Source organism: Ceratosolen solmsi, unplaced genomic scaffold (assembly GCF_000503995.2).
Source record: "Ceratosolen solmsi marchali unplaced genomic scaffold, CerSol_1.0 scaffold16, whole genome shotgun sequence".
Lineage (NCBI taxonomy): Eukaryota > Metazoa > Arthropoda > Insecta > Hymenoptera > Agaonidae > Ceratosolen > Ceratosolen solmsi.
In genome coordinates, this window is record NW_011948451.1 from 650,101 (window position 1) to 671,140 (window position 21,040).

Consider the following 21,040-nt stretch of genomic DNA (forward strand, 5'->3'; position numbering starts at 1 on the left):
AAAAAAAATGAGAATTTGTTTTTTTTTTTTTTTTTTTATAAATACTATATCATTATGATAAATATAATTATAATATATTGTCGATCGATATTTATATTGTAAAGGTGCACTGTGAAATAAATTTGTAAGGTAATTTTAAAATCTTTTCGTTTCAATGAGATTCAGAGTTACTGCTGTTATGATCGTTTAGAATAATATTAAATAATTTCAAGTTGTATATTAAAATATAATATATATTTAAAATTGAATTGTTATTTTACGTAATATATATCGTATATATATATATATATATATATATATATATAGTAAGTGAACATGACATTAATAAAATGTTGCAATATAATCTCTAGCCTAATTCTCAAGATTTTTTTTAATCATTATATAAATATATGTAAAATAGTTATTTTACATATATCAAAGAATTCTTGATAATTTAATGTTTAAATTTAATGACAATTACTATTCTAATAATTTCGTCATTTCTCCTAACATATATATTTCAACTAATTAATATACCAAGTACACACGCACACGCACACGCACACACACGCGCGCGCGCGCGCACAAAGCCCACTTTTTAAAATCTACAATTTTTTAATTAATTCCTTTCACTATATGGTGAACATTGGCTACGGTACTGAAATAAATATTATTGTAAATAAAAAAGCCCTTAATGTAACTCTTTAAAGATTAAGGTTAGTATAGTGTGATTAGAATGTGCGGATGGTTTTGAGGATGCAAAATCTAGATCATAAGCCTATAATTTTCCGTTCAATTAGGCGATGTTCGAAGAAAAGTGGGTAAATTGAGGATCGATATCAATAGATTATAAGTGCAATTTTGGTCTTTCACTTTCCCAATATACAGTCGAATTTAGGCGATGCGTCAGTGCTTCCGAAAGTAATCAGCCTCGTTAATGTATTTATGAGTGGTGGCGGACTAAACACCCATCCACATAACCGCGATGTAAAAGCCGAAGGCGTTTGCCTCTTTCTGATAACGGTTTCAGGCAACTTTCCGCAGTTCCATTTGAAGCACAGCCAATGTCATGTGAAGCAAGAGAGAGAGAGAGAGAGAGAGAGAGAGAGACTTCTATTTCACAAACAGGATTCTTTGATCGCTTAATAGAAATGGCATGCAAAAGGTGAACGAATTGCCCGTGTAATAAAATTGTTGTGCTCATCGCAATCACTTAATTTCACAAAAGCCCTTTGCTCCAGTTACGCTGAATTATTATGCTATTTGTTGCTAATACCTAGTGCATGTATTTGTGATACCAAATTTTTAGGATACGATGATTCGATATTACCTTTATAAATTACGTAAGAGTAGAGAGGGATAAAATCAACGGTCAATTTCAAATTTATCATAATCTAATGATAAGTGTATAACACATCGAGGAACTTGGACTTTATATACGAATTTTGAAACAATTCCATTAACAATTCTATATCTTATTTAGAAAAATCTGTTATTACTGACTAAAGTCATTTTTATTCGATATTTTAGAGACAACAATTAACACTAATGAAATTTCTTAATAACAACAATTAGTATTGACAATTTGAAATTGTACAGTTATGTATATTGAAGTGAATTGAAAAAAAGCTGTAAGAATATAATATTGTATTTAAAGAATATTGTATTTATATTCGGCTGGAGAAATAAATTTAAAATTAAATTACATTAAAAAGAGTACTGGAATTTTACATAAATTCGAGAAAAGAATATTTGATAACAGAATATTAATAAAAATATGCATTCGTATACGTTAAAAAATAGCAATTGAATATTTTTGGTAGAAATAAATTTTATTCTAAATTTACAATATAATAAAATGTTCAATTTTCATTTTTATAAAATATTGTGCAAATTGATTTTGTTTTTTCGTTTTCATACTTATTAGAATGAGAAATTATTTAAATAAAAATCATTTGAACAGGAATAAAAGTTAAAATATCACAATATTATAATGAATATGCAATTAATAAATATAAAGAGTAAAATACTGCAAAGTTTAACGTTCCTAGTAAAATATAAAACTTATTCAGAGTTGATGAAATTTGTCACTAAAATAGATATTATAATATGAATTTGAATTTGGAATTATATTAAATGAAAAACAAATTTTGATAATCAAACTTATTGGATCTTTTACATTATCATAAGTCATGTCCAGAAAAGTATGTTCAGAATATTCAATCAGCAGAGTTGATTGAAAATAACATTGAAAACATACAAAGCTAATAATGAAATTATATAATTACATTATTATTCAGGTAAATTTAAAATACCTTAGAATGTGCTTTCAAATTTTTATATTATTATGATTATGATAATTAGAATATGAAACGTAATTAATAAAATCCTAATATTTAAAATAAAGTATATATATATATATATATATATATATATAATAATAAAGTAATAAAATATATAAGCAATTTTACATGCATTAAATTTACGTGTAAATAATTGTATAAAAAGTTTAATGTAATTTAACAAAAAAAAAAAAAAAAAAAAAAAAAAAAAAAAAAAAAAAAAAAATCTTTTTTTTAGATAAAACCTATTAAATTTATTGTAAACGACATGCTATTTTCATTAAAAGATATGATTATAAAAAAATTCTTAATTAAAAATTTTTTAATTAAGAATAAATTTTTTAATTATTTTAAGCATTTTTATTATATTTTATGCATATCACAATTTTAAATTATATTTCAACATCACTATATGCTCTATTAAATTATATGAGTGGTCCAGTTAATATTTATGATGCCAAAACAAGGTTATTTACAATGTAATCATAAATTTTGTAAAATTGTATTTTAAATAATAATAATTTATTAACATAAGCTTAAGTTTAAATATTATTTATTTATAAAAGTAAATTTAGTCGTTTATAATATATAAAGAAGCGATTTTTAGATGTAAAATTAAATTTTAATTTTTATGATGAATTTTAAAATAAACCATTTCATTTCTTAAAGTACATTTTCATATTTCAACTAAAGCGTTATAGTTTTTTTTTTCATTAAAAAAAAAAAAAAAAAAATTAATATGTTGCAAATAAGAAGGAACGAATGTAAAATCAATGGGAATTAACAGAAAAGTATTTTATAATTTCACTATAATTTCTAAAATCCTTCAATCTCGAAATGATTGAGAGTGATATTTTAATTATTAAAAAAGCTCAATGTAAGAATGTTAATGATAGAGGAATGGAGAATATATTCAACGAAAATATTTTGAAGTAACTATGTAATTATTAAAAAATTAGATATGCTTTTTAATTTAAATATAATTTTATTTTTCCATACTTGCATGTTATGTATGTTAAATTTATATTATCAATTATATCTGTTGATAATAATAAGCTCCGTTTCATAAGTAGGTCACTTCATGGCAGTTATTACAATGTTCCAGATAAATCCTCTGTATTTCTTGAAAACGAATATTAAAGTAGGTTTGAATATGTAAAATATAATAATATTATATTTGTTGAAAGTTGCGAAAACATAAATAGCGATGAAAATAAAAGTTTTCACGAAAAATATCAATTTTCATTTAAATTTGATTATTTTAAAACTGACGTTTTTTTTCGAAAATATATGGAGACAAATTAGAGTTAAAACTATTTAACTAATTATGTAAGAGAGGATGAAAGTTAAAATTACAAATTACAAATTTAAAACAATACGATTATATTAAATTTCTCGTAGAACAAAATAATATATATAATAGTTTATCTTTATTAACCGCAATGGGATTGAAAAAAAAAAAAAAAAAAATACATTATTAATAAAACCACAGAATTACGATTTACAAAATGTATGGCGTCAGGTATTCTCAAATTCATATATCGTCTAACTACGAGCGAACTTACAAAATCGATAATATAACAAAGGTTTGATATGCAAACACAAACGTATATAATTTCGACAGACATAATTATAAGGATAACTTTTCAACTTTTTTACAACATAAAATGACTTTTCTTACATTTTATTCCATATATGAAGAATAATATAAATAAATACTTAATTGTCGAGAATTATTTTTACAAGTGTTTACCTCTTTAACTCAAATAATATTAAATAAATTCGTATTATTGATTTTGAATATAAAATAAATTATGGTCTATTTTTACTTTGTACATTGAAGCAATAAACAATAATAAAAATTATAACTCGTTGTTTTGATTTCAAAAAGGTTAATTTAATAAATTACATAAAATTGGATAAATTTTCTAAATCAATTATTATTTCGATATATTTTATATAATTATTGAAAATTTGATTAAACGAATGGGAAATATTTATTAATTGTAGAGCGATAAATGGAAACCGCATTATTTTATCGTTCAGTTTACTTTTAAATAGTTTAATAATATAGTATTTTATTACCTGACAAATGCTGACATTTGTAGAAACAAAAAAAAAAAAAGAAAGAAATAAAAAGGTAAATGGAAAGTTCTATAAAGGCACGCATTATTAAGTAAAAAGTGTTAAATTATTTTTTTATCGTTTATAAGAAGAAATTGAATAATTTCAATGAAGACCTTTGGCTTAAATTTTGCTTTGAACTATTCGATGAAAATTTGATAATTATTTATTAAAATATAATGATAATAATAATAAAATTAATTAAATGTGTAACAATTGGGAAATTTTATTTGAATTAAAAATTCCAAAATAATGTAACAATGTTATAATATAATATTTTAAATGCTTAAAATGAAGGTAAAGAAGGAAAATATCAAATATTTAAAAGTTGAAATTTTTATTGTACAGTTTCGATAAATGACGATTGATCGATATTATTATATTTCTAAGTAGTAACGTTCATATAATCGAATTTACAGATAATATTACGGGTATGTTTAGATGAAAGAAATTTACGTATAAAAAAAAGTTTTCAGTTATAAGTATTATGAGCATAACGATCAATTAAGTATTTAATAAAGTAATTATATTTCAACTTTATAACAATGAAATCTTATCGTTGCTGAGATTCTTCAATAAAAATTTCGACGATGCTTGACAAAGATCGATTTATCAGCAGAGAGATATTTTAAATACTCTATAATTAGTACAAAAATGAAGTGCTTAAATATTTTTTCATACTTTTAACGGCTATATCCACCCATGTTATTTTTCAAGAAACTTTATTATTATCAATTAAGAAATATATATTCTCGATTAAGCTGGAGTTTAATTGATTTAATAACTTATCCACCAAGTTTTACATTTATTGTAGTTCTTTTATTACACAGTTGCGAAATTGATTCAAATATGCTGCTTAATTATGGAATAAAAATTAAATTTCACTTATTCGTTTAGTCATTTAATTGTACGTAATTCATTAAATTTCAAGTCCCCTAAATCAGAAGCATTAGAGAAGAGAAAAGAAAAAAAAAATTACTGGTCCACGATATTAACTACTGGAACATTACACTATTAATATTGTTTTATACAGCTCATATTAATGATTCTCTTAAGATAATCTATATTTTATATGCAATAAGTTGACCAAATGATATGTACAATAGAATTTAATGGGCTATTAACATTAACTTTAGTAGTATAAATATTTTCCAACATAATATAGAATTTTTGTCACCATGAGTCAGTCGTCCATCCTTCGTCGGAAGCTCGATTAACAATGTGACGTTTATGATATGGAATTTCGATACTATAGTTTACCGTTGTTTTATAAGATTTTTCCACGGCTGAAAGCATTGTTCTGAGATCGAAATTATTAAGCCTAAACCTATTAAGCAAACTCATGGGCTTGCTTTTAAAATTTATTTCATAACTTTAACTTCATTCTATAGAAATTCGAATTTCAAATCCACACGTCAGGTAGATTTTCCATTCCCTCGAATCTCAATCGCTTGTCAAATTAATTCTAACAAACGCATACACATACACGCCCACAATTATTCATAGACTAATCTATAAATTCTAATCTCTCATGTCACACGATTCGCCCAATGTGCCTCAATATTATTAAAGCCGCATTTTAAACAATACTCGCTCTATTTGCATTTCCAGTAGACAGCCATCACCGGGGTAGGCTTACATCGGGGATGCTCGAGCCAGCCACGCGGCTACCCTCTGCGGCTGGACACCGCGAGCTTACCCCAGGCTTCAGTTGCTCGGCCCAGCCGAATCGCACGCTCCCGCTACGTCCGGCCCCGCCGCTCCCTCGCCGGAAGTCAGTCTCGGTAGTTTGGGCAGCCGCGGCCCAGCAGAAAGCAATCCGCAACGAAGCGTCCGAGGTCAAGGCCACGGAGCCGACGACGAAGGCCGACGCCGGGGCTCGGCGGGAGCGTCCGGATACCGGAGCCGAGGATGCCGGTAAGCATTATTGTTCATTCATTTGTCATGAATCGGCTCTTTCATTGGTGAACGGAGGATTCATTGAGTGATTGGGATACTTGACAGACCATCGCTAGTCAATAGCTCCATCCTTTGCTTACCATTGCTCTATGGCTCCGTAACCCCATGAATTATCTCTCGGTATCTGTCGAATTTATCTGTGCATAATATGAAGAATGAATTGCGTACGGTTGCGGGCAAAGGATTTTCCACTTTATGTCGAGGCAAATTTATAAATTCGATTATTTTAAATACATTTTTCTCACCCTCTGAACCATTAAACTCCTCGCCAAGCTTATTTATTTAGAATGGTAAAAAAAAAAAAAAAAACAGAGTTCTGCGCTCTTTGTGTATTATAGTTAGTAATTTTTAAACTAAAAATTTCATTTTATTCCAACGTTATAAAAAATCATATCATTCGTAGATCCTGCTTCTACGTATATGCGAAATTGGTTTTGGAACGAAACCTAAATATACAATAAACTTTATCTCTTTCGATTTTTCGGGCAATCCATTGTTTATGTGTAAAATTTTTCAATTTAAAACACAATAAGTATTACTTTGCAGCTTTAAATAATTAAAAGTAACTTGAAAGCTTTTCATTAAACGCGCCAATGATCTTCCCTCGAAGCTGCTTACAATTGAATGTTTCAAACTCTTTTTATGCATAATCATGAGTCTCAATCATAATTTTCAAACACCCAATCAATATTAATATTATAAAAAATTACATTTCCCTTCATTTTAATATTTAAATGCATAAGCGCGTCTGCGCTTGTCCGCGTATATTACAACGGGGTATTGTTGTATTATTTTTTTTTTTTTTTTTTTTATTGTTAAATGAGTCTTATACAATGCTATAAATTTTAATAAACATTCCCGTTTGTTCTAAATAAAATACCAAAGTCCATATTTAAGCGGATTTTAATTTAACGGTACTCTTAAGTATGATACTTAGTGCGTTAATACTTTCACTGAATATGCTCGAATAGATTTAATATAATCTTCCAATGGTTAAATCAACCATTACACGAAGGTTAAAAATACTTTTCTTTGGTTATAGACTAGTGGTTGGACTAATGTTTATAATTATGGTATAATAAACAAATCGCGTATGAAGTATTATTATAGAGTCGAAAAATTGAAATATATATTTCATTATCTCGTACTTGTTTGTAATTAATTATACATTCTCTAACTGCAATTATTTATTGTTAAAAAACTTTTAAGTACGTTTAATTTCTTTTCTTTTCTTTTCTTTTTTATATATATATATATATATATATAATAAAACACAAACGTTTATAGATTCTTTACAATTTTATTCGACCGTGATAAATACTCGGCATAATCTACCTTTTTAGTAGGTATATCGCCTTCGTATTTTCGTATTATCTACCGCCAAATCACAATTTTAAGAATTTTTCTATAAATGTTACAGAAAAATTCTACTACTATTACAAGATGTATTTTCCGAAAAATGTTTTCAGTAGAAAAATTCATTTCCACTAGCATTTAACGACTTTATTGAAAATAACTATTATAACGAGCCAATAGAACGAAGATGCATTATCACTCTTAAATGACAAAACTATTAATAAATATTGAACTGCGTGAGGATGCTGTAAAATTTGGTTGAACGTGTAATACAACTATTAGTGTAATGGAGCGTTGATTTCAGTGGCATATATCTTTCGCATTTAGGGCATAAGGCTATTAAAGTACAATTTATTCGGCCTACATTCGCATTAGTAGCAGCGTACATCGAAGTGATTATTAATCCAATTAAAGCGCGGGATGGGATGTCTTTTGCACACGTGTTAACGGGCGTGCGAGCGAGTATCCCGAACTCGATACAAACTTCTGCGTTCGTGGGCAGAAAATGTGTGCTGCTCGGTTGATAGGTTGCGGAGAATGTAGATTTATTGATTAGCTCGACGAGACGTGGCCCCCAATATTAATTCCAAAATTAATTGCGATTTTTTTTAGACACTCTCGCCGTAACCCTGTAATTCTCAAAGTATAATGACTTAGGCTTATGAGAAGTCGGGGGCTGGAAAAACTTGGAGAAAATGTAATCTGTAAGATTATCTGCAAAAATATGCAAACCCATTGGGCTACGTTGATCAATGCCTTACCAATTACGTATTTTTCGAGAAAATTAGTTAAAGAATTATGCCTTTGTCACCACATCACACATTTCTTCATTCATTTCATTGAATTTCATTTGTTTTTTATTTGGCAATTTTTGGGGTTTTTTTTTTTTTTTTTCTTTCTTTTTTGTTTTTTTAAATACCAAAGAATCATCCTTATATTATAACGTCGACAAACTCGTCTAATTTATTAATAATTATTATACGCTATACATTGTATTCTATATGTAAATAGTTAATATATTATCAAATAATACTTCACCAAACGTCGGCTTTAAACTGCATATCTATGCTATTCCGCCGATTAATTTAGAAAAAGATTTCCTTTTATTGGAATAAGTATTATCGTATACGAGGACAAATTTGCTTTGACGATAAGTACGAAGCTATGTAATTAAGATAGAAATACTTATCTAAGTATATTTGCATTAGCCGAGACAAATACGATACCATAATTACATATGCCTTTGTATCCTGGATCTAAGCATATATGTTGCATTTATTTACAAATATTATTTGTCAAATATTTTTTATCATACACACACAGACACACACACACACACATTTTTTTTCAAAATTAATAATAATCAGTGTGATCGTGCACATTTTCGTATAATTATTTTTTGAATAATAATTATTATTCCTTAAATAGAAAGTTTTTTTTCTCTTTTTTTTTTTTCAAACAAGTTGTGCAGGTGCTCCATAGAATATTAATGTAATGTATTTTTCTTTCGCATCACTACTATCTACAAAATAACAATGAAATCTATCGGATTATTTAAAAGATTGTCTATCTACAAGATTATCATCTATAAAATTATATTACAAAAAAAAAAAAAAAAAAACAGAAAGTAATATTGGCTGACTTATTAAGATGCCACGTCACGTCCGATCATCTTTTTCATAAAAGAATTCAGATTTAACATTGGCTTAGGAGACAAAATCGATATTTTAGGCATAAATCTTTTATATAATCAGAATTTTTTGGCGTCAATTTGAACTGTAAAAATGTATAAATTAGCGCTTATATTATCGCTTACAAATAATATTTTTTTTTTTTTTTTTTTTTACAAGACATGTACGTCACACGTGTATGCTTTAGATATCATAATTTTAAATAAAAAATTTTTCACTACCGATCTCAAAAAAATAATATTTGAATAAATATATACTTTTGAAACAATATACTCTATTCTAATTATTTTATTTTATTTTAATATTTCTTTTTATTTGTTTTTTTTTATTATTTTTTTTTTTTTTTATTATTTAGTCTCTTATAGGAAATTATTTATTTCAGATTGCCCATTAGATGTAATATTTTCAAAATCCGTTTCATTCCGAACATTAACCTTTTCAATATATTCCAGCATGCATTACAGTATCCTTTTTCAGATACTTATTGTGTTTATTTAATTTTAACAAAGCAATGCAAACAAATTTTTAATACTTATTATTACAATTTAATAATCAATCGTAAATACATTTTTAATGATTTTCTTATGTTTTTAAATTATTTGTTATGATTTATGTATTTTTAATGAAATATTCGTCCAAATACTAATTGCATATTAAGCGACTTATCTAAAACTTAAATTTTGTCAACAAATTAACAAATTAAAAGCAAAATATGGTAATTAGAATGAAATGACAGTAGTTAAAAGTTTATACGTGTGTTTATAAATTATTCTGCAAAAATATTACTTAGAATAATCGTTAGAAAAATGTAAAAGAAAAGAAAAAATTTTATTCTGTAAGTTATTTTTTATTTTGTGAACTTAAATTTTTGAGAGATGCGGAAATAATTAATCTGACGACGTATCTTTTAATAATCAGACACTTAAAACGAGTATAATTATAACTATTTTCTGTTATATTACTATACTTCAGTGTATTTGAATAGCCTACTGAGAAGACTATGGTTATACAATACAAAAAAAAAAATACTTTATCTTTATTTTATATACAATATGTATAACATTATATACATTACACAACTGTCCATTATATATTATAATGCAGTAATTAACAAAAATATATATATATTAACACTCGTAACAAGGAATGGTCTGTAAATATTATTGTCATAAATTATTATTTCATTATTATGAAAATATCATGTATTTTAGTATTATTAATATAAATTGTGGTAGTACTAAATTATTTTGCATAAACTTACGCAAATTGTAATTATTTTAATAAAAATACTCGCCTGATATCCGTAAAACATAACACTAAGTTGAATATATTGTAATAAACAATATAATAGTGTTGAAAAATTAATTTAATTTCACGAATTGGTGAATTTCCACTTCATTCATAATAAAGTCTTATTGTATTTGTCGCAACGTTTTGCAATATATCATTTTAAGAATATCTCTCATTAACTTTATGGTTTTTTGTTTTTTTAATTTTTATTTGTTGTTCATTCATATAGTACACTTTTGAGTCATGCGTATACTCAACTAAAAATTCTCATGCTTGATTATTTGTCCATTCATAGATCAAATATTATATTGTCTGATAAGATATGCGTCTGATACCATTAATTTTTGAGTACAATAATTTTGCCTTTTCAAATGAGAATACTATACTTTATATTCACGGTATTTACAAAATACATATTTGAGTATGTGTATTGTAAGTAATAAAGGATATTTTTAATATTATGAAATAAAATAAAAAATTTCATGCTAACATTAAGGTAATTGAACATTTTTATCAATATTTTTAAAATACAAAAAATATTGTTGACACTAGATTTTACATTAATGATTTAAAAATTATATGTCACATTAATTATCAATTATATTTTGCATATATTTTTCGATTTTTTTCTTATCCATATAAAATAGAATCATTTTTTTTTGTTTTTTTTTTTTTACAGATTTATTACAGTATATCTGTTTTTATAAAAAATATATAAATAATGAATTTTTATGGATAAAGAACATGGTATTGTAAATCTTTTAAGGTTTGCAAAAATATATATACTATCTAATAATAATAATAATAATAATAATAATAATAATAATAATAATAATATACATCACATATCTCCATATAACCAAAAAGTATAAAATTTTTATAATTAACATAAATTTCCATAATTTTTAAATGAATTATAGCTAATTGTATTTTACTCAGTTATATATTTTAATTTCTTTTTTCTAATATAATAAAAATATATATTTATGAGAGTAATAGATAAAATAACAAGTATTGACAATGAACTTATTGTAAATGAAAATTTAGTTGAAAATAATTATAAATTTGTGATAAAAATTGGTTTTTACAAATTTGTTATTGTAAGAATAATATTATGTAAGAGTAATTTTTCATTGTATTTCATACATTAGATTAATACTTATTAAGTCGTATTATATGCGGATTATTGAACAATGCATGAATAGATTTTTAATATAAATATTAAATGTAAAAATTATTTATTTTATATAGAAATGTAATGAATTAAATTATACATCGTATTAGATCTTGAATAAATTTTTATAAATAACTTAGTACTTTTTGTTAATAATTCTTGAACTAATGTAAACGCTTATTAATATTAATGCGATTGTAATCAATTCATTTTCAGTTCATATTTAACGTAATAAATCGAAGCATTACGGAATGATACAAATGATTTTAGCTCTGTTGTAATTGATATTGATTTTTTTCGTGTTTTTAATTTCTCGACGTTTTTAAAGCTCATTAAGTGATAAATCTTTGTAAAAATTCTAACTATTAGCAAGTGTAAACTTATATTATAGAAAATTCATACAGTACAATTAATGTAATGTACAGATAGATTTTGTCAGCTTACACAATGAATTTATTTTTAACTCTTTTTTTATATTCACATAATTTGGTAAGAATTAAAAAATAAGTGTGATATTTTCCATATTGATATGATGTAAAGCATTATGTAAGCAAATTTTTATTAATTTAATACATTGAAAATTTTCTAATATTTTAGTAAAAATAATTTTAAACTACATAACACATACATGAATATACTTAATACTCATTAGATGAGAATTACATTGTATTATGTACAAAAAACTAAATCTGCTGTATTACTTTCCTGCTATTTATCTAGGTAAATTTATCATTTCGAAAGTCTTAGATAGGAACACATTATCCTAATGGTATTTACCCACAGTTTCTAACATAGATATTTATTACTATACTGAAGTCAAATGGTAATTTAATTCTCTAAGAATATTTGATTTGTGTCAAACCTATATATCATTGTACTTGATACAATTATAATATATTATTATATAAAGTTTTCAGTCAAGCTTTATCTTTCAGAGAATTAGTGTCTTTCTTCTTATGTATTTTAGACTTTGAATAGTACGTAATTAGAACTGTATAAAAATTAAAGTAAAAATAACAAAAATTTATGTATACCCTTATAAGTATTTATTTAATAGAAATTAATATAAAAAATCATGTATAATTATTGAATTTAAATATTACATCGAATTTGTAATATATAAAATTGATAAATTATCACTTACGAATAGCATAATATTTTCAAAACAAAAATATATTATAATATATTTTAGCAATACTGCATCGTTCGAGAAAATAATTTTAATAAAATATTAAGATAAAAAATTTCCTTGAATTGTTAGTAAAATTATACAAATAAAGTTTAGAAAATGATCGTAAATTATTACGTGTATTTGCTTCTTTGTAATTTTAATACGAAAATTAATTAGTCACCTTTTTTTTTAAAATAACACAGAATTTTGTACATAAGATTTGGTTAATTTGTCAAATGTATTTTGTAAAAATAACATTTGGTAGACATAATATTTTGTATTTTGATTATTTGTAATAAAAATAATCAATAAATAAATCTGAAAATCATATTCTTAAAAAGTCTACAAATTCACCTATCGTACAAAGCATAAAAATATTCTTAAATAACAAAAAGATATTTTATTTATAAATTATTTCAATGTTTGCATAATTGCAATTATGTATGACGAATATTTTATAAGTTATTTATTACATACATGAAAAAAGTTATGAATGTACATAAAAAATACAATAATTTTTTTTTTAATGCTGAATCATCAAGGCATAAAGATCTTATATATCATGTAAGATGATACATATCAGGCAAATATTACGTATTTCGTCTATTCCTCATGAAAAGCCGCATATGAGGATTCTGTCGAAAGTATATTAATCTAAATATTGAATTGATATGGTAATTTTGTTTATTTTTAATCAAAATAAGAGTTAGAGCCAATTGTTATATATTAAAATTTTCACTTCACAGCATAATATACTATATATCATGTATAGATAGATAAGCGTCCGTATCGAAGATCATCAATTTCCTCAATTATTTTATTTAAACGTGCAAATATAAAGGATTTTAAAAGAATACTTTAATGTAATGATTAACTTTATTATTTTAATTATATATTATGAAATAAAATTAACCAAGATTTCATTTCTTTAATACACGCGTGCGGACACACACACACACACACACACACACACACACACACACACACATATGCAGATATAAATTTTATTTTTATGTAGAGTACGGTAATTGTGTAAAATTATTTAATTCCAATTATTTAATAAATCATTTCGTATCGATATTGTTGTAATATAAATAAATAAATTAATATTTGTTAATATTTATGTATTGTTATCAGTCGCATAAGACAAGAGGAATGATGAATTTATTTGTTTTTACGTAATATTAATGTTTACAACAGTATTAATGATTTATTCATATTATAATAAGTTGTTAAAATAAGTTGTAATAATTATATGCCATTGTAAATATTAAATGTTTTGAGTATGTTATGTTATGAATGTTTAAACGAGAAATTCAATATTTGCTTATGTACAGAGTTTCTGAATTAATATACGCATATGACGCGATAAATACTTTTAAAAATGATTATTTTAGTGAGATATAATCATTATAATTCTGAAAGAAGTATACGTATTTAAAACATATGATCGAGCTCAATTTGTTAGTAATATACTTTTTCTTTTTTCAAAGAATAAAAAAGAGTTTTATAAATATGTTATAAAATAGATTATAATTACATTTGTAAAAACAAAAACAATTGCATAGCAATAATATTGAATTTTTAATTTAGTAGTGAAAATTTCAATATCATACAATATTTTGTAAATACTACATGCAATTTTATTTCCGATTTTATAATATTAACTTTCATAAAACGTAGTAAAATAAAATCATTATAAATATATTATTTATTTTTTATTCTCTAGCTATTTATTCTATATAAGTCCTTTATATATTTTTAATACAATTACTAAAGATAAGTTTGCTGAATCGCATAATAATAGAATTATTACGAATTTACATGTAAAATTTGTAAAAATCATTCATTTATAAATAAATAAAATATATAACATATGATTCTCGTTATTATATTACATTCATTAACATTAAAAAATATGATCAATATTAAGAATAGTAAAAAATTCTCTTACTTTTCCAATTTTATTTAATTTCCCTTATGTAATAAACCATTATGGGCATATATATGCATGAATAAATTACAAAAAGAAGCTAAAATTTGAAGACCTACTAATGTTTTTAACTTCCCGTTTACATTTATTGCGTACTTTTTTATTTACATACAATCCATAAATTGAAAAAATTAAATTCCCTTTCTAAATTCAAGCGGGGGTTATTCAAAGCAAAATATTCATGAAGGTAAAGTATTTTCTTGTCATTAAATAGTGAAATATTTTATTATAATTCGTACTGATATATTATATTATATTAAAACGTTATGTTGCATGAAATGATTTCATTTATAATATTGACATAATGTAAACTCTGTTGTTTTGGAAATAGAACTGAGCTTGTTAATTGTTAATGTAAAGTTGAAAATGTTAATTGCTACGAATATTTATAAATTATGTAGAATAATTATATTATATATTATTTAGAAAAATAGTGGTTTAGAAAATAAAGAAGAAAATTCTATAAAATATCATTGAATACAAAATTTGAAATACCACCTATTCGATTAAATAAATTACTTTGTATGCTTTAATTAAATAGTAGAGCATCTATTCAATATTTTCTACTTGATCAAATTAAAAAAAAAATTTGTTGAAATGTAAATGCTTCTATAATTCTATGTAAAAATTTGATATTTTACTACATTTTGTTTTGTAAGTCTTTAGCTTGATTGTAATATAAATGAAATTGATCTTTTTTATTTCTGCTCTGTTGTTGCTCTTTGTGGAAATATTCTTCATAAATATTGATCCTCTTTTTTCATAATTTAATTAAAAATTAAAATAAGAATATGCCTACAATGTATTAAACAATGTGAAAATTTTTACTCTTACTTGCAAACATGTTTTAAAAAGTAAAATAAAATCTGCATATTTGTACATACAGTTGCAGGACACATATAAATAAATGCAAATATAATATTGAAAAATTCTTGCACTTTTAAGGAATTTTGAACGATAGCTTATGCATAATTAACTTAAGATAATCTGTAAATATAAACAAATATTTCTAATATCACATGAAATTGTATGATTCATAATATATAAAATGTATCGAAATTTTAATGAACTTTCAACTGATTAAACCTAATTTTATGTTAAATTTGTATTTCTAATCTATTTTACTTAAAAAATTAATGTATAAATTATATTTAATTAAAATTTTTATACAAATTATAGCTAAAATATTTAGTATTCAATATTTAATAAAAATATTTCTTATCATAGTAGATAATTGTCGAAATTAATCGTAATGAACCGCGCAAAAGCCAATAAATTCAATATTTATTATTACATTCAATTGGGTTCTTCAGTTCTCAATAGATATTTCTTTCACTAGAATAAAATTAACAATTTCAATTGAACCTTTACCATGTAAGGATATATATATATATATATATATATATATATATATATATATACTTTCATAAAGTTCAATATGTGTAATACTCAATTTACCCTCAATATAGTTCAGAAATGCACTTCATTTTATTCAATTGGGGTAGCTATAAGAGCGTTTGAGTAGAGGCTGCGCTTCTAATATCATAAACAACACATCCTTTGCCGAGCTTTCGTAATATTTGTGTTCAAGTAAAAATCATATTATGTGTTAAAAGTAGACTCACGGAGTTCGAGATTATATTATACCTTTCGACCTTGCACTTCTTTATATTTGAATAAACATTATATTTTATGCCTTCAACTATGAGTTGTATATATTACATTAATTTGTATTGAATCACATAAACGGCCTAAAATATCTTATACATAGTTAATAAAGAATTTATTTGAAAAGGCTTCTCTATAAAAATAAAAAACAATTAAACGATCTCGTTAAAGTTAAAAAGTGTTCTATAATAAGAAAAATTAATTCAACAGGGACATTAAGTTTTCGTTCATTATTATTACCTTTATTACATGATGATACATAAGTTTAGTGTTTTATAAAATATGAAGATAAAAGCTATGAAAAAAATGTATTCCGTTAAATTATAGAAGCACTGCTCGTTTTTCATTAGGCTATAATAATTTTCATATACTTGCTTTAGTAGACATCACAACTGGAGCTTAATTTATAATGGATACAAAAAATAAAAGCGAAAATGCTATTTATTAAGTACGATAAAGCAAGTAAGCGATAGGTAAAGATGATTGCGTAAATATGCAAAGACCTGTTATCGTGTTCAAATACAATTATCCAAGTCGACACGGCTACTGCTATTATTTCATCTGACAAAAAAGTACATAACCCACACGCATAATGCGATGAATCATTAAAGCTCCGTCATTATTATCGGCGTAAATTCAATATTTGCCGTTATTCTCTGTCTTGCTCTTTTGCTCTGAAAACATCGGGGCACAGGAGCGTTGGCACAATCAATTATGTGGTACATGTCATCGAGTAATAAGCGCACAACGTCTTGTTTATTCTCTCATTTATTTCACTTGCTTATCATTCCTTTTCCTTTTACGTACATATATATATATATATATATGGGATTCATCAATAATATTCTTTCATTGTATTAGTTTTATGGAGATATTTATCTTCCGATAACTTGAAGAGTATTTTGATTTTGCTGCGTACTAAATTTCATAGCTACACATATGGAAGTGTATGTACACTTTACTTACAAAAGCGTTAAAACATTTTCATTTAGTCTTTGAAGTGGTAAGTCTTATATAGACAATGTTTATAAAATCAAAGTGAACTATTAACAATATACTCGGGCAATTAGCGTTTTTCTTTTTTTAGCTAAATTGTAAGTATCTGACAATTAAATGTACAGAAATTATCTTTATTATTTATCTGTATATATAGCTAGAGGATAAAAGAACAAATGTTATTTATTACTATTCTGATGAAATAAACCGTACATTTATGTTTAATTTATGATTATAGTTGATAATGTATGCATATAAATAATCAACTGCCATTATGATGTTATTGATTTGTAACTATGCTAATCGTATATTTAATAACTAAATATTAGTTTTTAACTATTGTGAATTATTATAGATATTGGTTAGGCTTTTTAATACTTTGCGAATTATTATTGGTATAAGTTAATCTCTTATTTTCTTATGTTATAATACTTATGTTTTCAATAATATCAATGAATTATTTTGCTTCAATTGAACAATCGGTATACTCAATCAAATTAATCAGATAAATTTAACTCTAAGTTAATTTCTAATCCATATTATTATCCATATTCTATAGCACTATTTTATCTGAAAAATTATAGAAAACTTGATGACACGGATTTATTATCGATTATAAATGATTATGTTGAACAATAATTTTAATAGAAATGCAGAATAATCAATTGAAAAGATATAATTAATTAGTCATTGTATTAATATTACAAAAAGTCTATTTATCATTTGGATGTGATTAATCTTATATAATCATAAACACAAAATATAGATTTATCTTAATATCAATACTATATTACATTATTTTTTCTCTTTAATTCATTACAAATAAATTTATTGTTCCACTGCTTTAAATTTATTTGTAATGAATTAAAGAGAAAAAATAATGATAATTATGATAATAAAAGATATCGATATAAAAATAAGCAGCATTTTTATACAATAATTTATTACTAATTAAATGAGTATGATAATATGTATACAATATTCATAGTATTAATATATTTCAATATTACAAGTTTTATTCTTCCCTAATGGCGAATAAACTATACTTTTGGTGAATAGTAAATAGTCTATTTCTAAATAATGTTTGAATTTATTTTCTACGAATAATTTTCTTACAATTTTCTTCCTTTTATTTAAACTTTAAATACCTGGCTCGATTCTATTTTAATATTTTAACAATAGATTTCTTAAATTGTTTAATATTTGCAATTTTCCGTTAATAGCATTTTGGTAATTTTGTTATGAAACTATGTCAATATAGTCTTGCAAAAAAGCAACGAAGTAACTTTTAAAAATAATAAATTTCAACTGAAATTCAACTTTTATTCTTAACTTATTATATTATTAATTATATTTCATGTTTTTTAAATGTACGTTTAATTGTCACAACTACCTCTTCTATAAACGTAATAATTTATAGTACAAGGGTCATTTTAAAATTTTTTATTATTTTATTGCTTATTCCGATTTAATTAACGACAATATATATATATATATATATATATATATATATATATATATCTTTTTCCCGTAAATATAATGTATCATTGATATTATAGATTTAATCAATCATTTATACTTTTTTCCTTCGATATATTTGTTCAAAAATCTGTTTGATATTTAGCAGCTACTGATTGGTATATCTAAAACTAAATACAACAAGGTTGCTTTAAAAATTATTATCCAGTAATCGTAAATATATAATAATATATAAGCCATTGCAAATAAAAATTATAGAAAAGCGTCCTGTCTAAATTATTCTTACCAGTAATTCATATTATTATTCGACAAATTTTCAAAAACAGTAGTAGCCAAGTTATTTCGTCAGACTATTGACTTAAAGTGATACATCAGTCTATAGTGAACAATGAAGATATTCTATTGTTTTAAAAAACGTAGATAATCCTTTATATGCCTCATTGTACATATATTGGAGATAAGCGTAGTTACGAAGTTACGGGATTTGGCTTTAGTTTTCTGAATGTGTGCAATTTCTGGATAACACTCTTGGCGACTAATCCAGAACTAAAATTAAATAAAAAAATATAAAGTGTATTTATTTATTATCCATATTTATTTATATTTATGTTATATTAATTGTATTAATAATTGAATTAAATTTATAATAGACAGCTAATATTTATTAATAATTCGTGAAGAAATTATGATATAAGATATACTGGGGATGTAGTTAAACCTAAATTTCTAAGATTTTATTACATTTTATTTATTACATTAACTTTTTGTAATGAAAATTTTGAAACATCAAAAGTTTTTTTTTTAGATTTGTTGACAATTTTCAATAAAGAAAAATGTTATAAAAATAAATTTATGTTTCATTTTGATACTAAGAAAGCTTCAACGTTTTTTAATGAATGTATAAATAAAATTTCAGTAATGTATTTACCGATTTAATATCGACTTTTTAATATGAAATTTACGAACTACTTTAATCTTATAGTTTTCACACAATATTTTTTCGTGTTTTAATACATTATATAAATAATCTAAAGTAAAATCAATATTTCTATTAGTTGATATTGCTTAAACTATGTAAAGTATTAATTATTTTAGATTTTTCTTTATATATATATATAATTATCTATTACTTAAAAAAAAAGCGATAAAGACTGTAGTATATCAAATACTTATTAGTACAATTTTGGAATTGCTTTATCTTTAAATAGAATCAAATCGAACGAATAGCACCAAGTTTAATTAAAGCTTTTGAAATTTATTAAGTAGTTACCGATGCTAAAAAATTATTTTAATAACTTTAAGCAAGCCAATATTTCATAATTAAATTATACATAACTTAATTATAATTTAAGCTATATTATTTTTAAATTACCCAATTTATCGTCCATCTTCTGTGAAGGAAAATTTAATTTTAAACTGAAATATTTTCATTAAATCAAGGTAGATAGATACGGCATTTTTTATTGATCCACGCGAGTAGCTGAAACTCTGAAATTCAGGTTAATAAATTATTATATTTTAAATCCTTAAACAGAATGATTATTAAAGTTTCATAAATTCTAAAAATTTATAAGAATTGTAGTTGGAATTAACATTAATTATAGAGTTATAAGGTCAGTGAATGTAGAATTAATGGACGTGCGTCGATGACAATGCCGATTTGTGTATTTTTTCTCTATTTAACCTATTGTAATCAATATAATCTCTTATACGTCGATTTATCTCTTTATCTCAATGATCTTTTATTTATCAAAACGGTCATTTTAAAAGAACAAAGCCACCAACTCGCCGCCGACACTCTATTTCCAGTGCTAATCC

The 21,040-nt window shown here is 24.1% G+C and overlaps 1 protein-coding gene across 1 annotated transcript in view; it reads left to right on the forward strand.

Moving 5' to 3' along the window:
• Positions 1–21,040, forward strand: part of LOC105366622 (uncharacterized) — a 55,713-nt gene that overhangs the window by 23,636 nt on the left and 11,037 nt on the right. The window lies entirely within an intron of this gene.